Here is a 20,083-nt window from a genome sequence, read left to right on the forward strand (position 1 = left end):
TCTTTTTCTTTTTTTTTGAGACGGAGTTTTGCTCTTGTTGCCCAGGCTGGAGTGCAATGGGGCAGTGTCAGCTCACCGCAACCTCCGCCTCCCAGGTTCAAGCAATTCTCCTGCCTCAGCCTCCAGAGTAGTTAGGATTAGAGGCATGCACCACCACACACAGCTAATTTTGATTTTTAGTAGAGACAGCATTTCTCCACATTTGTCAGGCTAGTCTTGAACTCCTGACCTCAGGTGATCTGCCCACCTCGGCCTCCCAAAGTGCTGGGATTACAGGTGTGAGCCACTGTGCCTGGCGATAGACTCAAACTTGCCAAGTAAGTTAACAATTTTTAATTCTTCATTACAAATACTATATCTGCATGTTCCATATAAGGAACTGATGTTGCTGAGACATTTCTGATTAGTTTTAAGCTCCATCATCAACATAATAAATGAGTATTTCTTCTTTTAAGTGAATATACAATTCATTTAACATTCAAACTTCATTAAGCCATGTGTAATATGGCAATTTTAGTGGAGATTAAAACCTACCTAGGATGATTGCTTGCTGGGGCTAAGCAACAGGGTCAGGTTCACATTTAGCACTAATTTAATTAAATACTTCATTGAATAAATACAATACCAAACAAAATGCATTCAAATACTTTCCACAAATATTTTAAAGGCCTTTTTACTCAGGCTAACGACAAACACAATAAAGGCAGACATGCTAGTTTAACATATTTGGCTGATTTTATATAGCACTTGTATCTTTTAGTGTGCAAGTATATTATTAAATGATAGAGAACATCTCATGCAACCATTTCTACAGAACTAGGAAATAAATTTCTAAGAAAGAAAGATTTTGAAGATCCCAAAAGTCCAACTCAAGAGGTTAAAGCCAATGACTTTCCTCACAAGAGCTCACAACTAATGTTGCTTTGCTATCAAAATCTGTATTTCTGATCCGTTATGAGCATTGAGACAAGATTCAAATATTCCCAAAGAAAGAAGCACAGTGCACGTTGTGATCGCCTATTCAGCAACAGCGAGCACTGCATTCAAAAACTCTCATTCCCGGAATTAAATAAGGTCAGCCACATTCATGGATATCTCCTCCACTGTAGTATTGTAGAAAGTCCCAATGTCACAAAGAATCCTCTTGTCTTCTTTGGTAACAAAGTTTACAGCCACACCTTTCCTTCCAAATCAACCCTCTCTGCCAATTCTGTGAATAGTTTTCACGATTGGTAGGTAGATCATAACTGACAACCAAAGTCACTTGTTGCACATCAATCCCGAGAGCCAACAAGTCAGTAGTGGTCAGAACACGGCTTGACCCTGATCGGAATTCCCTCATAACATCTCTCTCCTTCTGGTCCATGTCACCATGCTGCAAATTAATAAACCAGAGCAGAAACTGTGAAGTCTCCCGCATGCATTTTCTCAGTCAGCCAGTCCACCTTGTACCTTGTATTGGGAAAAATAACAGCCTACGTAATGGTCAGTGTCTTGTACAAGTCACAAAGTGTATCCAACTTCCATTCCTCTCTCTCAACATGAACATAAAACTGTTTGATTACTTCAAGGGTCAATTTGTCCTTTTTCACCAGAATTGAAATTGGATCTCTCATGAATTTTTTTTTTTTTTTGGTTACTTCCAACACATCAGTTGGCATTGTGGCAGAAAGTAACATAACCTGAATACTTACATTTAGTTTTTGGAAAATCTCATAGATTTGATCCTTAAACCCACGACTCAACATTTCATCTGCTTTATCCAATACAAACATTTGGATCCATTTTGGAGAAAGGTATCTTCTGTTTTATATATCAAACACTCTCCTGGGTGTACCAACAACAATATGTGGTGTGTCAGCCTGCAGCTTTTGCATTTCGTTTTGAACATTTGTTCCACCACAGCAGGCATGACAAGTTGCTCCCATGTAGTCTTCAAGTGCCAGAATTACCTTTTGATCTTTAATACAGGGAATAATAGCTCTCTGCTGAATAGCGGAAGGCTTCTCAAAACCATAAGCATAGATGCACCGAAGAAGAGACTCCTTTAAATTCATATCATAAAAGTTACCAACAATCTCATTCCAGCTGCTCTCAATGACACCATCAGGGTCCTTTCCCTCTGGGCTGCCATGTTCTCTGTTGTAATTCATGGAGCCACCAGACATGATCCGAAAAACCACTCAGCACCCGATTGAAAAGTGATTTCTTTTTGTAACCATAAGCACCATAGCTCTGAATGGGGAAGACAGATAGTTGCACTGTTAAACTACCAAAACCTAGGAAACACAGGTGCAATATAGAGTACTTTACACTACATAGAACAAGAGAGTGAGAGCAGAAGTAAATGAAAACTGCTACAAAGCCATGAAATCAGGGAAGCTGCCAATAAAAGATCATTTAAGGGTCGGGTGCCGTGGCTCATGCCTGTAATCCCAAAGCTTTGGAAGGCTGAGGTGGGTGGATCAGGTCAAGAGATCGAGACCATCCTGGCTAACATGGTAAAACCCCATCTCTATTAAAAAATACAAAAATTAGCTGGGCCTGTTGGCACGTCCCTGTAGTCCCAGCTACTCGGGAGCCTGAGGCAGGAGAATTACCTGGACCCAGGAGGTGGAGGTTGCAGTGAGCCGAGATCACACCACTGTACTCCAGCCTGGATGGTAAGAGCAAAATTCCATCTTTAAAAAAAAAAAAAAAGGATCATTTAAGAAAGAAAAGAATGATATACCCAAAGGATTATAATTCTACTATAAAAACACATGCACACGTATGTTTATTGCAGCACTATTTAAAATAGCAAAGACTTGTAGCCAATCCAAATGCCCATCAATAATATAGACTGGATAAAGATAATGTAGCACATATACACCATGGAATACTATACAGCCATAAAAAAGATGAGTTCATGTCCTTTGCAGGGACATGGATGAAGCTGGAGGCCATCATACTCAGCAAACTAACACAAGAACAGAAAACGAAATACCACATGTTCTCACTCATAAGTGGGAGTTGAACAATGAGAACACATGGACATAGGAAAGGGAACATCACACACTGGGGCCTGTCAGGGGGTGAGAACGCAAGGAGACGGAGAGCTTAGGACAAATACCTCGTGTATGCGGAGCTTAAAACCTAAAAGATGGGTTGATAGGTGCAGCAGATCACCACGGCACATATATACCTATGTAACAAACCTGCACATTCTGCACATACATCCCAGGACTTAAAGTAAAATTTAAAAAAAAGGAGAGAAAAAAATGTATTGGCAAAGTTGACCTTAACAAGGATATTCAGGTGTCCCAAACTTGCTTCATCATAAGAATCACCAGAGACACTTGTTCAACAGCAAGAACTCCCACACAGCTTTGAATAATTCTAATTTCACTCCATATGTGATCTACACACATCAGCAGCCCTAAGAACTCCCATTTTAAAACATCATTTTAAAATTAGAAAAGATAAAAACAGAAGTAGGAATTCTGCTAAGTTATACTGGGTTCGCTGTTTAAATAACTGATGGCAAGTGTCTGAGCGGCAGTCCTGAAGTTTTGACATCATTCAGTCTCTAGCAATTAGTTTTCCATAAAAAAAGGTTGAGACATTATTTTGCTTTGTTCAAGACCAAATTTAAAATGTAAAATTATACATATATTATGTTGTTTTAAACTGAATGATGTAATAACAGTGGTTGTCTTCTTAAATAGTTAAGTTTATAACAACATAATGCAATTCATAAAGACTTAATATATTAACTAAATTGTAACTTTCAGATTCTTAACTAACTTTAAAAACTTAGTCCTGGGCCAGGCGTGGTGGCTCATGTCTGTAATCCTATCACTTTGGGAGGCCGAGGCAGGCGGATCACCTGAGTTCGGGAGTTCAAGACCAGCCTGACTAAAGTGGAGAAACCCCATCTCTACTAAAAAAACAAAAAAAATTAGCCAGGCGTGGTGATGCATGCCTGTAATCACAGCTACTCCGGAGGCTGAGGCAGGCGAATCGCTTGAACCTGGGAGGCAGAGGTTGCAGTGGGTGGAGGTTGCAGTGAGCCGAGATTGCGCCATTGCACTTCAGCCTGGGCAACAAGAGCGAAACTCTGTCTCAAAAACAAAACAAAAACAAAACAAACTTAGTCCTGGCTGGGTGCAGTGCCTAACACCCATAGTCCCAGCACTTTGGGAGACCAAGGTGGAAGGATCACTTGGGCCCAGAAGTTCAAGACCAGTCTTGGCAACATGGCAAAACCATCTCTGCAAATAAATAAAAAATTAGCCAGGCACGGTGGCATGTGTCTGTAGTCCCAGCTACTTGGGAGGATGAGGCGGGAGGATCACCTGCGCCCAGGAATTTGCAGTTGCAGCGAGTAGTGATCATGCCTCTGTACTCCAGCTGGGTTGATGAGAGTGAGACCCTGTCTCAAAGAAAGAAAAACCAAAAAAAAAAACAAAACTTAGGCCCAATTTAGTGAATAAATTAGCCTTAAATGCTTGTAATTTCTAAAAGAAAAAATAAAAAAACTGCTGACTAAATATCATTTTAACTTACCCTTATTAAAATATCAATAGATTAATAAAATAGGAAAATGCCTTTGGGTGTTAATACATAGATGTTTGATTTTGCTTTAAAAATTTTTTTAAATAATGGGAGATGAATGCTCATTAAATATTACAGCATGGTTTTTCACTTTTTGCTCTCTGAGTGTCCCTTATGTCTAGAGAAAAAAAAGAAAAGATTGCTTACTTTAAGGACACTAATTATTGTGGTATAGTTCATAAAAGTAAACAGACTTGATTACATTCTAGGGTCTGCTTGTTGAGCTGACACATTGAGTTCAGGTCCTAGTCCTTTATAGGATTACTTTGAGTTCATCTGCTTATGTTTCTACCTCCTTCTTGTATCCCATACCAAATTTAGCCCTGATACACAGTAGGCACTCAGAATTGTATAATGGAAAGAGGCAAAGAGAAGAATGGAATATTCTATTCAGTTTATTTACCTTCTTCCCCTAGGTCTGAATTTTTATTAATAATGAGATAATTGACTTAATGATGCAATGCTAGAATTGCTGGACTTATAGGAGGAAACTTACATGAAAATAATGAGAATCGCTATTCGCTAGAGTATGAAGCCTAAAATGCCAATAGCATCAAGTTCTGGAAGTTTATTCTTTCGGATTTTCAGTTTTCTGTTTTTAAAAGCATTAGTTAGAATGCTAGTACCCCAGAAAAAGCAAGAACATTGTCTGTCTTGTTCCTCTATATTCCTAGAGCCAGAACAGTGACAGGAACATAGTATAAGTTCAGTAAATATTAGTTGAGAAATGACTCTGATTGCCGATGGAGGCTGGCAGCACTTTGCTGAGGGGTACAATACCATTTCAGTGATAGATTATCAATGTCTGCCATGTGTACAGTGGGCAAAGTTAGGGCACCTGTAACATGTTTGCCAGGAATGTGTTAAACCACTCTTCTTGCCTTAGCTATCAGCCAACATTTGCAGCTGGCTGCAAAGAGGAAGACTATGGAACTAGCAGGTAGAGTGGGCTAATGAGGCTCTGAGACGGAAATGTGAATCTTGGAAAACACATTCTGCGGGTTCCCTGTTTGGCTAAGAACATTGACTTTCTTATTTGTTAGTTGTTTGTTTTATTTGGGGTTTCCTGACATTAAAAGGTTAGGTTGTGCAATACAGCAGTGTTTTAACATTTCACTAATTGAATGAAACCTGTGATGTGCGACAAAAAGATTTTTGTGTTCATTTATTGAGATTGTGCATGCACCGTGTTAATTTCACACTCTTTGAACATGTATTCTTCTTCCAATTAGAAAGAAAAAAGTGTGGTGGAGGCTCGGAGATAAAGGAGTGATTTTAAATAACAAAGAAATGAATTAAAAATTTCCTGTCCCCAGAGTCTTATATCTTTCTCTGGTTAGGAAGCGGATGCACTCACAGGTCCAGCTATTTTTCCAAAGTTACATTATCTTAAAGTTTTGAGTCTAGAATTGGGATGGGGGTGCTTACAGGTGATTTACTAAAATAACGAAGAGAATTTGAGAGGTAGAGGGAGATATTTTGCAGCATATATGAAAGGGTCTTGTGTCTACCCTACTTGGAATTGCAATATGAACTATGCCAGTGCTATATAAAACAGGATTCATTCACATTTGGAATGATGCATACTTTATTGCATAGCTGGGGACAGTTGAATTTTCTGTCATATTGTCACACTTGTAGTTCAAAGTATGAGAACTCACAACTTAACTCATTTTGCCTCTCCTCTTCCTGATAAGTAGAGGCAGCCCCTTCACCCTGTGGAAGAATTATTTGTTTATTCAATTAACAAATTTTTAGCCATGGGGCATCATTCAATCTTACATCCAACTAAGGCCATTTGTTCATGAACATCTGCTTTAATTTGGATTTTGTCTACCATGGACCCTGAGACAAGGACTTGGGTGCACGTAGCTTCTGGAGGGAGAAAATCCCTGGAAGCACAAATAGGAAGGTTAAAAAAAGTGAGAGAGGAAAAGAGAAAAAAATTGATAAAGTATGCATACTAGAGCAGGATAGTGTTGAAAGCGATGAGGTCTCAATACTCCTGGGAACCTCTGAGAAACTATTGGGAACATATTTAAAATATCCCCATCAGAGGGAAGGCTGGGGTATTTATGAGTATATACCCACGTATCTCAATTGTGCCTGCAAGCTTCCCATGGTGCAAGAGACAGGGCTCAGGTAGCGAGAACAAGACACACTGATTCCTAAGTTGGGATGTTTTCAGTGTGCCAGGGAGTGTCCACCATTAAATGTAGGTCAATGCAGGTGATCCAAGCAGATATGGGGCAGTGCATCTGTGACATCTACTAAAAAATCCTTACTTTCTCTACTTCGAGGCAGGGTCCATTTTGGGACCAACAAACTTCAGACTGAGGTAAGATCCAGGGCTGCCATATATGGCTATTTAGGATTAGCCAGTTGTGTACCATTTAACCCCAAAGACTGCCAAGTACATAGACTGTATTGTAATTATTATTGTCTGGAACTGGGCAATGAAAAATCTGTAACACATTCTCAGGAGTGTCAGTATCACTGGCATCCCTTGGAGCCATGTAATTCACAATCTGCAAAGTTGTACATGTTGTTTCTCTTATAAGAAAATCCTCTTATGAAGGGTAGGTATTATTTCTGGGAGAGTAAATAAATTATTATAAAGCATTAGACAGAGGACATTTCAAACTAAAAGAGATTTCAGTTAACATATTTGCATCGCTCAGCAAGCAGTAGTTACAGGTTCTTTCTTTTTTTAGACAGAGTCTTGCTCTATTGCAGAGTGGGGTGTAGTGGCATGAATTTCAGTAGTCACTGTAACCTCCACCTCCCTGCCTCAAGCAATCCTCCCATCCTCCCACTCCAGTCTCTCAAGTACCTGGGACTGCAGGCATGCACTACCATGCCTGGCTTTTTTTTTTTTTTTTGGTAGAGATGGAGTTTTGCCATATTGCCTAGGCTGATCTTGAACTCCTGGGCTCAAGCCATCTGTTTGCCTTGGCCTCCCAAAGTGCTAGGATTACCTCGCCTGGCCTAGTTACAGGTTTCACATGGCAATCAGACTCAAAAGATCCAATTGACTTTAAAACCTAACCCTGTATTTTTCTTAGCTTTTTAGACGGATACAGGACCACATGTACAGTATCTGTGCCTTACTAGGAGACCCAACTGCTACCCAAGTGCCCTCCTCACCTGCATAAGTCATGTCTAGCTACCTCACATACAAGGTACATGCGTGTCATCTTAACACAGAGAAGCTACAGCCTCAGTTTCCCCCCAGTCCTTTAGACCATACTAGTCCATTTTATGGCTCTTCCTTTCTTGGTGCAGTTCCGACAATTAGGGGTTTCATGGCAAACAAGGCAGGTATAACCATCCACATATATTTTAATCTCCATTTGATTACTGAATCATATATTAAGATAATCTTAATTTCCAATGAGACAGTATTATGAGAAGACAGACTCCAAACTTGTTTTAAAGGCAAGTGTTTGTTCAGCACATTGTGATTTTACTCACAATATTCTACATAAGTTTCGATGAAAAAGAATACAATGCTTATGAAACAATGGATCTCATCTCTAAGTTCCTGCTCAAAGTAACTGACAAATGCTGTAAACTTGAATGTAAACAAATACATAGTTAAAACTAAATTATTTTCTCATTACAAAGTAGTCTTATTGTTAGATGTAGAATACTTGAGAAAGAAGATAGGCACACAGTATATATTTTAGAAATGTATTTCTCAACTTAACTTTAAAACTTTATTGTAACATCTGTGTCAATTTTCTTGCCCATGTAATCTTTCTTTTACAGGACTATCACAGAAACTGAGAAGTAGAGGTTGAAAAGAAAGGTGACATAACAGATAATCTTCTGTTGCTATTAACCAATTGTTGAAACAGTTTATCAGCAAGACAGAGATGGCTTTCTCAAGGGTTAAATATCCATTATATGCTCACATAAACTATGAGCATTATGTAAGCACAGCATTCTCTAAGTACTGAGGGCAACTTACATATTACATGGAAAAAAACTTTATATAGTTAAAACGCTACAGAAAAACTACTCTGTTTCCAAGGGATTAGTCAATGGTATTCTCACGTTTTGGAAACTTTTATTTTTAATCATTCTTTCTTAAGCTCTACTAAAATAAAAATCTAAATTCTTTTTTTATCTTCCTGTTTTATTTCTGCAAGCGCCATATAGTTTCATTGCTCATCATAATGACTTTTAAAAAGAGAGATGATTTTCTGCTCTTGTGAAATGGCCAATTTATTGCCAACTGAGCCACAACAGAACTGATTTCTCATTGCTCTAGTTGGAATCAGTTTTGTCTCTGAGAGAGCCTTTTTTTTTTTTTTTTTTTTTAAAGGGTGTCATGACAGGCCAATGTCAGTGAACTCAGGGAGAGGCACCGGATCAGAGGCCCCGAAATTAGGAAAGAGATTGCTACATGGATTTCACATGCTCTCTTGCCAGAAAAGCATTCAAATTGACATTCTGGAACCCTTCTTTGTAGCAGAGAGCTATTCTTCTTTCACATGTTAAATTTCTGTTCTAAACCTCAGAAAGGTATGTATAGAAGCAATAGTTTCCTGAGGGAAAGAGTACCCTGACAATGTCGATAGCAGCACCTGTCCCCTAGCATAGGTTTCTAACAGTCTCGGATACCTATTGGACCTTCTTGGTGCACATCAGCTTTGTTATGGAGCTAAAGATGCAACTGTGTATGGCCTCCTTCACTTCCTCCTTCCTTCCTCCTTCTCCCTCTTCTTTCCTACATTCCAGCAATTGAGCCTGCATAATATATCTAGCACTGAGTATTTGGTGGTAAACTTGATAGACATTGCCTCTGTCTTCACACATTTTTATAATCTGGTGGTGGAGGCAGATATTAAACACATGAGCACACAAATGTAGAATTACAAATTGCAGTAAGTTCTGGGGAAAAAAAGTGATGTTATGGAGGAAAAGCTGGAGTGGGGTGATGTGAAGGAGAAGACAATCTCCCTTACAAAACGACATTAAGTCGAACTGTCAGGGAAGGATAAGGAGAAACATGGGAGTGGGGGTTGGCATGTGCAAATGTCTTGAGGCTGAAGGTGTAGACAACTGTGACTTTTTTTTTTTTTTGAGATGGGGTCTCACTCTGTCACCTAGGGTGGATTGCAGTGGTGTGATCTTGGCTCACGGCAGCCTCGACCTCCTGGGCTCAAGCAATCCTCCCACCTCAGACTCCTGAGTAGCTGGGGCTACAGGAGCATCCCATCCATCACGTGAGGCTAATGTTTGTATTTATTTGTAGAAATGGGCTTTTGCCAAGTTGCCCAGACTGGTCTTGAACTCTCAGGCTCAAGCAACCCTCCCAACTCAGCCTCCCAAAATGCTGGGATTATGGGCACAAGCTACTGCACCTGGCCTCGACTCATCTGAGTTAGCAAAAAGCCGAGTATTGCCAAAGCTTTGTCAGCCAGGAAATGTGACCGGCAAGCTATGAAGTTGAAGCAACAGTCAGGGGCCAGATCACTCAGGCTAAAAGCAAACATATGTCTACTGAGAAGTAAAGCATGTGAATGGGCCAAAACTAAACAATAGAGGCTGCGGGACTGCACCTGCATGAGACATTACTGTGCAGGTGGTAACATGTCCTTTTGTAATTATTTGGGGAATGGTGGCTGTCTTGCTGTGTCAGCAGCATTGAACCTGAGAAACGACAAAACAAAGGTATTCCTTTATCTATTACAAGAGATTCTTTGAACACTAAAAGGGGGTTCACCTGGGGACAGATCAAGAAGATTTATGTTCGACCTGTAGCATTAAGAAGATTTATGTTCAACCTGTGTTCATTTAGGATGCACAATGGTAGCTCAGAAGAATAGAGGGTTGTGCCCTTTGGAGTGGAGGCTTGCTGTTTGTTTGACAGAGAGTAATAAATAAAAGGACCACAGTGCCTTGTAGCTCTTTGGAAGGTTTGCAATGAGAAAGGTAAAAAATGGGAAACAGCCTGAAATTGGCATGTAATGATGAGGGAGCTGGTGAATGGAAATTTAAATCCCTATCACCCTTTTAAACTTTTCTGCGCTGGTGAATTATCTGGGGTCTTGTGGCTCTTAACAGAGCTTGGACTTATTGCTGCCTCCCTCTCTCTTTTCCTCTAGAAAGTCAGACTTAATGAAGCAAAATGGCATTGAAGCTGGAGGAGAGAGAGCTTTGATTATTGGTGTATTAAAGAATGTTGCTGTGATGTGACCAGTGGGTAGAAAAATGTAAAAACAGGGGGGAAAAAAAGAACGTTGTGTATGGCAGCTTTTCTGTGAGACTGAGAAATTTCACAAATGTTTCACAAACATTTCATTTTTGAAATCAAATACTTTAAATGCATTTCATCTCTTCTGAAGAAAAAGTATGTCTTCTATTGTAAATATGACATAACATAAAAATGACCATTTTAATCATTTTTAAGCATATTCAGCTTATTGGGTACATTTGCTGCTCAATGTACATGGGCAACGATCACTACTGTACATCTCAAGAATTTTTCCATCTCCTCCAACTGATACTCTATAATCTCCCCTTATCTGCAGTTTTGCTTTCTGTGGTTTCAGTTAGCTAGAGTGAACCAAACCACAGTCCAAAAATGTTAGGATATTTTGAGAGTGAGTGACCACATTCACCTAACTTTTATTATAGTATATTGTTATGATTATTCTACTTATTATTTTTTAGAGACTGGGTGTCCTGGTGCTCAGGCTGGAGGGCAGTGGTACAATCATAGTTAACTGCAGCCTGAAATTCCTGGGCTCAAGTGATTCTCCCGCCTCAGCCTCCTGAGGAGCAGGGACTATAGGTGCACACAACCATGCCTGGCTTATTAGTGTTTTTTTCGTAGAGACAAGGTGTTGCTTTGTTGCCCAGGCTGGCCTCAGACTCCTGACTCCTGACTTCAAACGGTCCTCCCATCTCAGCCTCCCAAGGTGCTAGGATTACAAATGTAAGCCCATGTGCCCATCCATATTTTATTATTCATTATTGATGTGTCCAATTTATAAATTAAGCTTCATGATCAGTATATATTTCTAGGAAAAAAATTAATATATGTAGGATTCAGTACTTTTAGTACCTTCTGAGGTTTCAGGCATCACCCATTGGGAATCTTGATATGTATGTCCCATGGATAAGGAGGAAATACTGTATCCATTGAACAATTCAATGAATGATTCAATACTGTATCCACTGAACTCTCCATTTTCCCCTCCCCTAAGATCCTGGCAGCCATCATGCTACTTCTAGCTCTATAAATTTTACTACTCTGGATACCTCACCTAAATGGAATCATACAAGGTTGGTCTTTTTGTGACTGGCTTATTTTGCTTAGCATAATGTCTTCAAGTTTCATCCACATTGTAGCATGTGCCAGAATTTTCTTCCTTTTTAAGGGCAAATAATATTCCACCACATGTATAAATCTACATTCCATATTTTGTGTATCCATTTATTTGTCTATTCATGTTTGGGTTGTAGAAAAAGTGTCTTTAAAACATGGAGCAGGGGGCCATGATCCTTTCCTTTTCTTAAATCATCTTACTTTTATTTTTTCCTTTCACTGTCCTTTCCTTCTTTCCTTTTATCCTTTCCTCTCCTCCCTCTCTCCTCCCTGGGTAAAAGGAGGATAAAATGTGACTAAGAAATGTCACCACTGGGAATTCAAGAACTAGGCCAGGCGCAGTCCAGGCACAGTGGCTCACACCTGTAATCCTAGCACTTCGAGAGGCCAAGGCAGGCAGATTACCTGATGTCAGGAGTTCAAGACCAGCCTGGCCAACATGGTGAAACACCATTTCTACTAAAACTACAAAAATTAGCTGGGTGTGGTAGCCCACACCTGTAATCCCAGCTACTAGGGAGGCTGAGGCAGGAGAATTGCTTGAACCTGGGAGGCAGAGGTTGCAGTGAGCCAAGATACGCATTTATGCTTTTTCTATGTCTTTTCATGGCTTGATAGCTCTTTTCTTTCCCCTCCCTCCCTCCCTCACCCTTTCTAAATGGAATCATACAAGGTTGGTCTTTCCCCTTTTCATGGCTTGATAGCTCTTTTCTTTCCCCTCCCTCCCTTCCTTCCCTCCTTTCTGTCTCTCTCTCTTTCTCTCTTCCCCAAGATGGAGTGCAGTGGTGCAATCATACCCCATTGCTGGAACTCTGAGGCTAAAGAGGTCCTCCTGCCTCAGTCTCTTGAGTAGCTGAGACTACAGGCATTTTTTTTAGCATTGAATATTGTTGCATTGTATGATGTACCCATTTATCTATCCATTCACTGTCTGAAGGACATCTTGGTTGCTTCCAATTTTGGCAGTTAACGATAAAAGCTGCTATAAACATGCTATAAACACGTGCAGGTTTTCGTGTGGACATAAGTTTTTAGCTCATTTGGGAAAATGCCGAGGAGCACAATTGCTGTGCTAAAACTATATCTAGCTTTGTTAAGAAACTGTCAAACTGTCTTCCAAAGTGGCAATGACTTCCTTTTGGGTTTTATTGTTTTCCTTTCAGAAATCAGGAGTTCAGGCTCCATTATAACACTTAAATCCCAGGGTAGCAGTGTAGACTAAGAGAGAAAGTAAATAGGGTCTCAGACCCCTACTTACACCAGGGCCTGGTGTAAGTGGTTACACTTTCTCCTGCTCATGCAGACTGTCCAGGTGAACTGAGAATGCGGATATGGAGTCAGAGAAGTTTTTTTATGACTGCTTCAGCCATTAAGTTCTTCTTCCTATTATTTTAGAGATGAGGTCTCACTTGGCCACCCAAGCTGCAGTGTAGTGGAATGATCATAGCTCACTGCAGCTTCAAACTCCTGGGCTCAAGCACCTCTCCTGCCTCAACCTCCCTGAGCTAGCTAGGACTAAAGGTGTGCTCCATTATGCCTGACCAGGTTATTATTTTTGAAGGCATAAACCCAAGGGGTTGTGTAGAGCAAAAGGATAGGAGAGGAATGGTGTCCCTGAAGGATTAGGTGATGGTTTTGGCATTAAGGATAAATAAGAAGTAGGACAAGTGCCAGGCTTCTTAATCTAGCAGACTGCAAGAACAGTAAAGCCATGATTAAGAGGCAAGTTGAAGCTGGGTGCGGAGGCTGAGGTGGGAGGATTAGTTGAGCCCAGGGGTTCCAAACCAGCCTGGACAACAGAGTGAGACCTTGTCTCTAAAAAAATAAAATCAAAAAATGAGGTGAGGGGATCTCTTGAGCCCAAGAGATCAAGGCTGCAATGAGCCATGATTGCACCACTGCACTGCCACCTGGGTGACAGAGCAAGACCCTACTGAAAACAAAAAAAAAAGAGTTGAGTCGGTAAGTTGTTTATATATTTAAAAAAGACTGTTACGATAGGTACAGGGCACTTAGCACTTGCTGATGGAATTAAATTAATTGATTTGGAGTATAATAAAGCTCTTATTTGGGCTTAGCCTGAAGACTGTGATTTGATGGTAGATATTTTTATTTAAATTTGTTTCTGATTAACAGGAAAATTATTAATCCCATTTAATGTTTTCTCATTATTTCCAGTATGGCAAAGGAAAAGCAGCTGCAGTTGCCCTTCACTATATTAATAGACAAAGGATGAGAAAGGTCACTTCTTGTTGTCATCTGTGTCGGGTACGTGTCACAAGGGTGATCTACACTTATCCATTGCCACTTCACTAGAGGGGAACAGCTACAGCAAAGGCACTGCTGTGTCATGATGCAATAGGCTGTGGACCTGATGGATGGTTAATGCACAAGGCATAAGGTTTTAGAATAATTTCCACACCTAAAAGAGTGGAGATCTTTGTCAGAGAATTTGAAAATTAAGTGAGCAACATTTCATCCTGATTTTTATATCTTGGAAACCTAGCCAGAGCTTCATCATGTGTCAAATGTTGAACAAAAGCCAACTGTGATAGTTAGTTCACTCTTAGTAAAGTCTAGGCAGGTGTATTTCAACTTGCTCACAGAGAAAGTTAGGAAGTTAAGCAGTATCATGTGAGTGGCTGTCAGCTCCACACAAGTCAGCAGCAAAAGATCTGTATGATGATAATAGTTGCAATTAATAGTAATTATTAGCCAGCCATGATGGTTCACACCTGTAATTCCAATATTTTGGGAGACTGAGGTGGGCAAATCACTTGAGGTCAGGAGTTTGAGAACACCCTGGCCAACACAGTGAAACCCTGTTTCTCCTACAAATACAAAAAATTAGCTAGGCGTGGTGCTACACACCTGTAGTCTTTATTACTTGGGATGCTGAGGCAGGAGAATCATTTGAATCTGGGAGGTGGATTTTGCAATGAGCTGAGATTGTACCAGTGCACTCCAGCCTGGGTGACAGAGCGAGACTCTGACTTAAAAAAAAAAAAAAAAAGTATTCATTAAAAATGATTGGTAATGCAAAAGTCCCCAGAAATGTCAGGGTTTAGGGTTTGATATGGTCTGGATGTTTGTCCCCTCCCAATCTTATATTGAAATGTGATCCCCAGAGTTAGAGGTGGAAACTGATGGGAGGTGTCTGGGTCATGGGACTGGATCCCTCTTGAATGCCCTGGCCCCCTCTCCACAGTAAAAAGTTCACGTAAGAGCTGGTCGTTTAAAAGATCCTGGCAGCCCTCTTGCTACCTCTCTCACCATGTGATGTGCCTGCCCCCACTCCACCTTCTGCCATGAATAAAAGCTTCCTGAGCTTGGCTTCAATAGAAGCCAAGCAGACACTGGTGCCATACTTGTATAGCCTGCAGAACTGTGAGCCAAATAAACCGCTTTGCTTTGTACATTACTCAGCCTAAGGTATTCCTTTATAACAGTGCAAAACAGACTTACATAAGATTTTATTACATATGGCCATATTGCTCACCAGAAGTTGCTCTGATTCTTCCTCTAGAAAAAAATCCTTACCTATTTAAAATGTTAAAAAAATGTTTTGTTGTTTTAATTTTCATTTTGGGGTTATTAATGAGTTGAAAATATTTTTTAACATGTTCATTATATATTTGTATTTCTACTTTTGTGATCTTTACCCATTTTTTTCTATTGATATTAGTGTTCTTCTATTGAGTTATGGGAAGTATTTATACTTAAATTTGATGTGATCATATACCTTGCACATATTTTTCTCTGAAAATTTATTTTTCTTTTAATTTTTAATAGTAAAGCTATTAACTGAACAGGTGTATATATATATATATATTTTCTTTTTCTTTTTTGGACATAGAAGATATTTCTTTATCTCAGGAATACAAAAATGTTTACCTTGGTCAGGCATGGTGGCTCACGCCTGTAATCCGAGCACTTTGGGAGGTCGAGGTGGGCGGATGGCTTGAGGCTAGGAGTTCCAGCCAAGCCTGGCCAACGTGGTGAAATTCCATCTCTACTAAAAATACAAAAATTAGCTGGGCACGGTGGCGGGAACCTGTAATCCCATCTACTTGGGAGGCTGAGGCAGGAGAATCACTTGAGCCCGGGAGGCAGAGGTTGCAGTGAGCCAAGATTGCACCACTGCACTCCAGCCTGGGTGAGAGAGACTCTGTGTCAAAAAAAAAAGGAAAATGTAAAATGTTTTTTTTTGTTCTATTATTATTAATTTAAAATTTTATTTTTATTTTTTCAGACAGGGTCTTGCTTTGTCACCCAGGCTAGAATGCAGTGTCATGAACACAGCTCACTGCAGCCTTGACCTTCTAGGCTAAAGTGATGGTCCTGCTTCAGCCTCCTGAGTAGCTGGGACCAGGCATGTGCCACCATGCATAACTAATTTTTTTATTTTTTGTAGGAACATGGTCTCCCCATGTTGCCCAGGCTAGTCTTGAACTCCTGGGCTTAAGTGATCCTCCCACCTCAGCCTTACATAGTTTTGGGATTCAGAACGATTTTAATAGTTTAATTATATAAATAAAAAAGATTCAGAACTGCTTTTGGAGGCAAAGCGTAAGATGAAGCTCAAACATTATTTTTTTTAATATGGCTAGCTGACTGTCCCAAAAGCATTTATTGAAAGAGTCATCTTTTTCTCTCTTTGTAATTTGAAATGCAAACATAAAGCCACATAACAAGTACTGTGTTGATTCAATCACTTAAAGGAAAACTGACTTTTCAAACAGATCTTTTAAAATTTTCATTTGACTTTCTTTCCATTCTATATATTTACTACGTGTTGCAGATGGATTGAAATACTTTCAGGAATATTTTTATCGAAAATGATTCTAACTGTTGTCTCAGTCCATTTGTGCTGCTGTAACGACATACCACCAACTCGTTGATTTGTAAGGAACAGAAATGTATTGTTCCAAATTGTGGAGGCTAAGATGTCCAAGGTCAAGGTACTGGCAGATTCAGTGTCTGGGGAGGGCCTAGTTCCCGCTTCCAAGATGGCACTTTGAACAGTGCCCTCACATGGAAAAAGGTGAAAGGGAAAAAAGGCTGAATGAATATTTTGTGAAGCTTCTTTTTTTATTCTGAAACAGAGATTTTGCTCTTGTTGCCCAGTCTGGAGTGCAATGGCACGATCTCAGCTCACTGCAACCTCTGCCTCCTGGGTTCAAGCGATTCTCCTGCCTCAGCCCCCCGAGTAGCTGGGATTACAGGCATGAGCCACCATGCCCAGCTAATTTTTGTATTTTTAGTAGAGACATGGTTTCACCATGTCAGCCAGGCTGGTCTCGATCTCCTGACCTTGTGATCTGCCTGCCTCGGCCTCCCAAAGTGCTGGGATTACAGGTGTGAGCCACCGCGCCCGGCTGTGAAGCTTCTTTTATGAAGACTTTAATCATATTCACAAGGGAGGAGACCTCATGACCTAATTGTCCGCTAAAGGCCACACCTTGGAGATTAAGTTTCAACATATGAATTTTGGGGAACACATTCAGATCTTAACAAGTATTATCATATTTTTCAACAAAAATCATTAATACAGGGCAGGGTGCAGTGGGTCACACTTGTAATTCTAGGCTGAGGTGGGTGGATCACCTGAGCTCAGGAGTTCAAGACAAGCGTGGACAACATGGTGAAACCTCATCTCTACTAAAAATACAAAAATAAGCTGGGCATGGCAGGCTTCTGTAGTCCCAAGGACTTGTGGAGCTGAGGCAGGAAGATTGCTTGAACCCAGAGATTGAGGCTGCAGTGAGCTGAGATGGCACCACTGCATTCCAGCCTGGGCAACAGAACAAGACCCTGTCCAAAAACGAAAAACAAACAACAGGAACGAAAACAATATCAGTAACAGGGCTTGGAACTTAAGCCTAGTCGTGGTTGAAGATTATATCCTTGGTTTTTTGTTGTTGTTGTTGTTTTCTGAGCTAGGCCTAATTCTTTTTTGAGCTATATCTTTGATTTCTTTCTAATTTTTATAAATACTGTTAAGGTTTTAGAGCTCGTTTGAAAGAAAACTTGACTTACAGTGATAGTTTAAGTGAGAAAAACCGTATTATTATAACACACATGTATAATGCAAATCAGTGCTTACCACATTGCCTGTATCTTTTAAAATGAAAGATTTGAGAACATATGCTGCCTGCAATGTGGTGATAATGATGATGCATTGAAATATTCCACTTAAAAAGCATGCACAAGTAGCAATGATTCTTTCTGTTAGCATTTCATGAAAAGGAGGCCCTAGGACATGTTTGTGATATCTGTACTTTCCAAAGGGCTTCCAGTGGTCTCATATAATACCTGGTAAAGCCTTTACCTTGCATAAAAGGAGAGAATATGTACTTCTCCTTGATTTTAAAAGGCACCTGATAAATTACATTTCCCTGCAGGTTACCAGAAAATGACATCAACACAATTTTTTCTTACAAAGTTGAAGACAAACATTGCATTGAAGAGGAAAATAGTTTTTTTCTTGATTTGACTTCAAAGGATGTATTAAATCAAAATTAATGTTGTAAGTCTGGTTAAATTTTCTCTTAGGGAAAGAATTACATTGAAAACCTCCAGGAACATTAGTAGCTAGAAATAAGATTTATTTTCACTTGGGAAGTTATAGCAGTATGTATCACAAAGTACTTATGCATCTTGATAACTTAGCAGTCTCTCATTCATAATATTCAGAATATCTAACTTAAATAGGGAAATACAGAATAAACTCAGTATTTTCTATATGCCAATTACTGGACTAAAAATTTCTGTGCATGTATTATTAATCCTCATCATCATGTAATATAGTAATGTTTTAATCAATTTTATTGAGCTATAGTTTGCATATACATTTTTTTGTTTTTGAGATGGTGTCTCGCTCTGTCACCCAGTCTGCAGTGCAGTGATGCAATATCAGCTCACTGCAACCTCCGCCTCCTGGGTTCAAGTGAGTCTTCTGCCTCAGCCTTCTGTATTTGGGACTACAGGTGTGCATTACCACACATGGCTAATTTTTTGTGTTTTTAGTAGAGACAGGGTTTCACCATTTTGGCCAGGCTGGTCTCGAACTTCTGATCTCAGGTGATCCATCCACCTCGGCCTTCCAAAGTGTTGGGATTACAGGCATGAGCCACCTTATAGTTTACATATACTAAGTATAACCATTCTAATTGTGCAAGTCAATGCATTTTAGTAATGTATATACCCATGCAACTACTATCACAATAATAATAGAGAATATCTTCATAATTGAAAATATTCTTTTGTGTCCACTTTGTAGTCAATCCTTTGCCTCTACCTTCACCCCCTGAAAACTACTGATTTACTTTCTGTCACTATAATTTTGTCTTTTCTGCAATTTCACGTAAGTGGAATTGTAATATAAGTAGTCTCTTTTTTTTTACATAGCATAATGCTTTCAGATTAATCCATGTTGTTTCATGTATCAGTAATTCATATCCTTTCATTGTTGAGTGATGTTCCATTGTAAGGATGTATCATAATACGTTTGTACATATACTCACCAGCTGATAGATATTCACATTTTCATTTTTTTACTATTATGGATAAAGCTGCTTTGAAATATAATGTAAAAGTATTTGTATAAACGTTTAGTTCTCTTGGGTAAATACCTAAGTGGGGCATTGGATTTTATAATGATTGTACCATATTAAATTCCAAACAGCAATGTATGAGATTTCCAGTTGCTCCTCATCTTTGTTAACACTTGGTCTTTTCAATTTTAGCCACTCTAAAGAGTGTGTATTCATAATTCATTGTGGTGTTCACCAGCATTTCCCTGATGTGGTAGCCAGTTTCCAAGATGGCACCCAGTGATCCTCATCTTCTGGTATTTATGCTTTTGTGTAGTATAGCCCCATAATAAATGTGGATGACCTGTGTAACCGATAGACAACTGCTGGAATAACAACTGAGTAACTTATGAGGACAGGTCATAAAAGACTTTGTAGTTTCTGTCTTGTTGTCTTTCAGACCACTTACTCTAGGAAAAACCAGCTATTATATCATGAAAACACTCAAGCAGCACTATGGAGAGATCTATGCCATGAGGAATTAAGGCCACTTGCCAATAGCTAGCACTAATTTGCCAGTTATGGGAGTGAGCCATCTTGGAATTGGATC

General features: G+C 39.6%; 1 pseudogene across 1 annotated transcript; it reads right to left on the minus strand.

Annotated features, from left to right (window-relative positions):
• Nucleotides 1-329: 329 nt before the first annotated feature.
• LOC100397700 (eukaryotic initiation factor 4A-II pseudogene) lies at nt 330-2,202 on the minus strand (annotated as a pseudogene). Its single transcript, XR_013527421.1, has one exon. The product of XR_013527421.1 is annotated as a eukaryotic initiation factor 4A-II pseudogene (transcript).
• Between the last annotated feature and the right edge of the window lie 17,881 nt (nt 2,203-20,083).

Source organism: Callithrix jacchus, chromosome 15, assembly GCF_049354715.1.
Source record: "Callithrix jacchus isolate 240 chromosome 15, calJac240_pri, whole genome shotgun sequence".
In the NCBI taxonomy this organism is placed as follows: domain Eukaryota; kingdom Metazoa; phylum Chordata; class Mammalia; order Primates; family Cebidae; genus Callithrix; species Callithrix jacchus.